The following is a 7,383-nucleotide window of genomic DNA, read 5'->3' as shown; positions in this document are numbered from 1 at the left end:
TCTATTCTTTGAGATATATATGACTTTTTAAAAATGTTCAAAACTTATAGTTCTATATTTAAATATAGGTTGTACCATCGACTGAATACTTGCATATGGTGAACGATGAAGGAAGACATTACACTGCTTGCCTCCTAGAGAAAAAGTGCAGTTGTGGGCGGTTCCAAGTTGACGAATTATCATGCCCATACGCTTGGGCTGTCTTGAAGAGCAAGTTTCTAATGCTAGAAGATTATTGCTCAGACTATTACAAATCAAAGTCTGTTGTAATGACATACGAGGTGCCCTTGTATCCGCTTCCTGACCGAAATGAATGGAATATACCAGCACATATATCAGAGGAAGTTGTCTTACCACCTAAATGGAAAAGACCTCCTGGAAGGCCAAAGAAGAAGCGCGATAAGTTGTTCAGTGAATTGTTGCAGAAGAAAAATCAACATTCGTGTAGTATATGTAGGCAGTGAGAACATAATAAGCGTACTTCTAGAAATGCTCCACGTAAGAATTAGTTCATGTTCTGATTTGTATTACTGCAATAACGATATGTCATAGATTCCTGTGACAATTTGAATAATACATATTGATTTATTGGTGTATTGGATTATTGCGTGATGAATATTTTTAGTACAGTTAGTAAAAATATTATTTAGTAAACTGCTGAATACATACTGCATTTATTTTTTTCAATAAATATGAATACATGCAGGTGAAGTTATATCTGAAAACATATATACAATATACTGAATACATATAAATACAAACTACATTATATGTACACTACAATCTGCTAAATACATATGAATACATAATGCTTAATATATAGTAGAATATATATATATGAATACATTATGTAGATATATTTGAATATATATGAATACAAACTGTAGTACATATACAGTACAATCTGCTGAATATATATGAATACATATGAATATATACTGCATATATCTGAATATATATATACAATATGCTGAATACATATGAATACAAACTGCAGTTATATATACACTACAATCTGCTGAATACATATGAATACATAATGCTTAATATATATTGGAATACATATGAATACATAATGTAGAATATATTTCATATTTTTTAAGTCTGGTCAAAATGAAGTGAAGGCTGGAGAAATGCAAGAAGGGAACATGGACTTTGCTGGAGAACTATCAATGACTCTTGTTGATGCAAGGAAACTCTCTTATATCATCTATGGTATGAATTTGTTCATCTATCATCAGTGACATCACTCTTTCCTAATTCTGATTTTTGCTTCTTTGTAACACTAAAAACTTGTCAGTTCATTCTTCATATTCTTTTAATAGTAAAAAAAATATTGTGTACATATTCTAATCTGGTGAAAGAAAAAAGAAAGAAGGTATTTGTTTGAAAATCAGTCGAAGATCAATGTGACTTCCATTGCATGAACAACTACTTTGAATACTATATACATCTAATGACTATATTCCATAGTTTACTAAAGGATTATTTTTAATAAACTGCAGAATATATACTGCTTATATACTTTGAATACATGTGAATACGTACTGCATATACATCTGTTGAATACATATAAATACAAACTGCTGAATATATACTGCTGCACAAAATAGTGAAACAATGTGAAACTTTGAAATTATAAACTGCTGAATAAACACTTTGAATACAATGCATAAAGTGAATACATGAGTTGTTCTTAACAGAAGATCATCTTTACCAAAATAATATTCAAAAAACTATATTCACAGAAAACTATATTCACCGAAAATTATTCTAAAACTATCTTCACAGAAGTATCCGAATCTGTCATTCATCAAATAATCTTTACGGGTGCTTCATTGTCGCTTATGGCATCAGCGTCTATCTTCCGCATAGCATAGTCCCAAAGAAGGGCACCATATCTTTGACGGAGTAAATTGGCATCAAATGTTGTTTGTGGAACCAATCCATAAGTGCTCAAATATTCTGCGTATGTCGCGACATGCAACCCACAATCCCTGAAAATGTAGATTGACATAATTTAATAAAACTCATATTATTAGTAATATAAATGATACAAGAATACAAAATGAAATGAATTCATACATGCTCCCAGCCATTTGTTGAGGCACATTCGAAATAAAAACAACTGCAAAGGGATCAGTTTGTGCCTTGTCATTGTATGGTGGTTCACGAGACCAATCTATTCATTGCTCATCTCTGTAGAAATCACTGATCGATAGGTATAGAGGTACAAGCTTAGACATCTTATCTATCTTAGTACGCACATAAACATCATGGCCTGCTGATCGGTAGGAGTCATATACGTTGATATATCTCTCCTTAAATGAGACAACTGCCAATATCTAATGAAGTTTGTCTTTGTGTTAAACTGAAAATCTTCAGCGTCACTAACACAATTGAGATCAGTGGCTACCGCAAATTCCCTGATTGAGAAGCATAATTTTGTACCATTCACATATATTGAAAATGAATTATCATGGCTTTCTTCCAACTGCAGAACCATAAAGCACCTGAACAATTGATGTTGAACCTCATAGTGCTTCATTTCGATGAAACTTCCAAAATAAGTATTACAAAATAATTTGTACTGCTCTGGTGTAAGTTTGTCTTTGAGGTCGGAGACTATGTCTGTGTTAGTGTAGGAACTGATATGTGGTGATACAACATGCGGGTGTTTAACAAAGAGTTTTATTTCCTGCATACAATAAAAATTAAAAAGATAAAATAAATGATTGAAAATACAGATGAATACATATATTTGGAATACATAACACATTCATGATTTACAAACATAATGTATTGATAATTACTACAAAAAATAAGAGATATGAAAATGAGTGTTGTTCTAAATACAACAGAATACAGTTGGCTTGAGAATGATGATGAGAACAATTAGTTGGAATACATCACTAAAGCTAGAACAACATACATCTAAATACATCTAACTACAATAGTAAAAGTCACTGTAATAAGTATTTATCAGTGTTGGCACTATTGAATACATATAAATACATCAAAATATAAAGAATAAAAAAAAATAATGTATATGGTAATAATCAATGTATGAGGAATAAATTACATATAAAAACATCCATGGTTACCTTTTCTCTCAGTGTTTCCGAGCTAATTCCTGTATCGACCTTTTTTCCCTTAATCCCTGAATCGTCATCTATAAGTTTTCTTCTCTTTTCTGCATCATGAGTGTTGATTCTTTCGGAAATTTCTCAAATTGGGCTTGTTTCGATGTATCATTGTGTATTTTTGTTCTCTTTTCCGCAACTGTATTTGCTGTTGAACCTGCAAATACATGTTCCGCTTGAGTTATTTGCAAATCGAAAGATGGCCTTTCGAAATTGAGTGCTTTGGTCGGTATACCTCGGATAACCCTATTGTAAGTAGTTGAATCAGCTATTGAAGAAGAAATTCTGAGTTTTCTGTAAAAGCATAATAATGGTGATTATTTCTAAAAATATAGTATAGAGATACAGAAGAATAGAGATGCCAGCGAAAATCTAACAAGTTTAACACTTACCATAACTTTTTTGAGCAATCAATTTTGAAAATTGAGAGAGAGAATGGAGATGAATCAGTTGATAATAGTGGTTGTATTCGTGGGGAAGATACTGGGTTGGGAGAGAAATAGTGGAGGGAGATCGTGAGTTTAGCAAAATTGTATACAATACCGGTGTTATTGGGAGAGAAAGAAAAGCAAGTAGGAGAGAGAAATATATTTCACAGCGTATTTAATGGCTTAACAGTAGGAAGTGACCATAAATACATAATTTGCTGTAAAACCTTAAAGGTAGCTATAGAAAATAAATTTTTAAAAAGGTATTTATTTATAATAAATAAGGTGTAAAGGTTTGCTATAGGAGGTAAAATTTTCTTTTAAATTTGAGATCATTTAGAGCAGATTTCAGGTGTTTGATCAAAATTGAAGTTGTAAATACGAAAAACATTTTGTTAAAACAATAACAGATATGTAGAGTAAATATAGCAAAAATTCTACTAATCCAGTATAAAAATCCCTGAAGAGCAAATTCATGTCAATCTGATAGACTTTGATAAATAATTTAACACATAAATAGAATAAATATAGCATAAACTCTATCGGAAGATAAACGCTGAATAGCAATTTTGTACCTTTGCCTTTTCTGCCTTTTTTTTAACTGCAAAATGAATAGTTAGATAACTAATCAATGGAATTTCCGAGATATAATGAGTAATGACATTATCAAAATCCAGTTCTCAAATCGAACAAATTTCTAATTTCTATTATAATTAAGGCCAATGAAATGCAGTCATGTTCTCATAAGAAAATATCTTAGAGTCCGCTTCCACCTTCTGCCACCATTATTTTTCTTGCAATGTTTTCTCCAACTTGTTTGTCTTAGACAATATTGCCCTTCTGATTATCCAAACTCATATTTGCCCTCCTTTTCTATTAATTAAAAGGGCAATTTTTTAATTAAAAAAATAATTGGAAAAAGGGATTGACTAGTGAATAATGAGAGAGAGAGGCAAAGAAAGAACACCCTTGATTATATTTGAACTATACACTAACTGGATGTAGAGTGAAGATGAATTAATCACTAACATATAGTAACTCTATTCGTAGCTCTATACTATACATGTTAATCGGGCCCAGCTGACCCGTTTACAATCCGGTTCAGCCCGGTACTATAGCGTGGGGGGCGGGCTGGGACGGGTTGGACGGGGAGCGGGTTTCAAACGAATAGTTTTTTGATACCGGTGCACCGGAACCCGCTAAGCCCATTAACTCGTTAACGGGCTACAACCCAATTTTTAACGTTTTTTTTTTAAAAAAAAATTTAACTTTTTTTTTTCTTTTTTGACCGTTGCCAACGGTCAAATTCAAATATGACCGTTGGCCAACGGCCTTTTTTTGCAGAAATGGCCATTTCGGCCTACCCTCTTAAGAAAATAGCCCCCACACCCCTAGTATTTGATAAATTATAATTTTAACCTTTTAAAAACTATAAATAGCCCCCATTCTTCTTCATTTTTCCTCACAATTCACTCTCTTACTACTCTAATTCTCTCTTGATATTATTGATTATTGTTCTTAAATTCTCAATTACTTATTATTTCAAGTTTCATCAAATATTTAGTTTAGCCATTACAAAATTATTATTATCAAATATCAAGTATTCAAGTGAAGTGTGGTATCAAGTATCAACTATCAAGTATCGATCTATCAATTGAAGTTTGATTTTTGATATCAAATTTAGTGCGGCATCCGAAATTTCGGTACACTCGTTCTATATCTTTCTCTTCTTTGGTGTACATTTATTTTATTATTTACAATTATTAATTTAATTTACATAATGGATATATTTAGAGCAGGCAAAAAAGCGTGCACTAGTAGAGGTGGTAGTAAGAAAACTTCCAAAAGATCAAGAGGTGGTGCTTGTTCTTCTAGTAGCTTTACACATATTTTTGAAAGTTCAAGTAAAAATTTAAATGTAGATTATGGGAGACTTCAAGAAAATTATGGTATAGATGATGATTTAGATGATAATTTAGATGATATTCCATTTTCATCACCTGATAATCTTGAAACACCACCAGCTATACCTGGTAATGCTAGTCAAACTCAAAATATTAGGGGTGGAAGTCGTGGTAATACAAGTAGGCCTCCCCTCCCTATTAAGAAGAATCGAAGATTAAGAAGTAAGTGTTGGAATTTTTTTGACAGACTAGAAGAAGATAAAAATTATGTAAGATGTAGAATTTGTAAGGATATTTATAAACATGAGACCGGTAAGGGAGGGGGAACGGGTCAACTTCGTAGGCACATGGTAGACAACCACCCTCTTGATTGGGGAGTAGATGAGGAAGATGGACAATAAAAACTTAACCCGGGTACTGGAGGATTAATGGGTAAATACGATATTAAGAAAGATCGGGAAGAATTAGCTAAAATGATTGTTTTAGGTTGTTTACCTTTTAGTTTTGCTGCTTCACCATATCTTGTTACTTATATTCAAAGAATTTATAATCCTTTGTTTAAAGGTATTCCTAGAAGTACTTGTAGAGCTGATATCTTTAGGCTTTTCGGACAATATCAGACATATATATGTTATTTGTTCGTCAGTCTTTCTTGTAGAATTTCTCTTACTTCTGATATTGGTCGTGCTGTAAATGGTAATGATTATTTGACTGTTACATGCCATTGGATAGATGATAATTTTTGTATGCAAAAATATATTATTGCTTTTAAATATGATAAAAATCAAAGTCATACTGGTGCATTTATAAGTAATACTACCCATGAAGTTGCTATATTTTATAATCTTGCAGAAAATATTTTGTGTGTGTCATTTGATAATGCTTCTAACAACAATGCTGCTATTACAATATTAAAATTGCATCTATACCCACCACTTTCTGAAATATTTCATGTTAGATGTGCATGTCATATTTATAATTTGATTGTGAAGAGTGGCCTTGAATTATTTAGAGATGATATTACTTTAGTTAGAAGAGCTGTTGGTGTAATTCAAGGAAATAATAGAAGTGCTAGATTAAATGTATTTAAATAAAAATGTCTACACTATGGACTAAAACCAAGACTCATACCTGAAGAAATAGTTACTAGGTGGAATTATATTTATTTATTCTTAAAATGTTGTTATAAATATAGAATGCCTATAACTGAAGTTGCTAATTCTCATTGTACCGATCCTAACCGTTTGTTAACATCTAGAACTTGGGATGTCATTGAAGATGTTGTAAAGTTTTTATAAAAATTTTATGTGGCTACACTTGAGTTTTCTGGAGCTTATTATCCTACTATTACAAATGGTTTAGTTCATATTGCTGAAATTTCTCTTTTACTATATAATTTGAAAAAGAAAGAAAGATATACTTCTGTTGTTGAATTTATGCTAGATAAGTTTAAAAAATATTTTTACCCAATTCCCTCTATTTACCTAATTGGTGCTATTTTAAACCCTTCTATCAAAATGGCCACTTGTCGCCAATTAATCACTCCTTTATATTCTTATATGGATATTGGACCAACTGAAACTCCTGATATTGACACTTGTATTTCTGATCTACACAAACATTTAGAAACATTATATAATTATTATGCTAACATTGTTGATGCTTCTTCTGCTGTAGATGCAAATATTCCTTCAAGTTCAGTTTCAACATCTGGGACCAGTGCTTTGGATGATAATGATGGTGTTGAAGATTATTTGATTTGGTCTATAATAAGGGAGCATCAACAAACCAGTAGCAGGAATATTGATGAACTTCAATTCTACTTGCAAAAGTCAGCAGAGCCCCGCACAAAGGAATTTCTACCACTGGGTTGGTGGATGAGCAACTCAAATCAATTTTCTGTTCTTT

This window comes from Nicotiana tabacum, chromosome 23 (genome assembly GCF_000715075.1).
Source record: "Nicotiana tabacum cultivar K326 chromosome 23, ASM71507v2, whole genome shotgun sequence".
Classification (NCBI taxonomy): Eukaryota; Viridiplantae; Streptophyta; class Magnoliopsida; order Solanales; family Solanaceae; genus Nicotiana; species Nicotiana tabacum.
Note: the sequence above shows the minus strand (reverse complement) of the source record.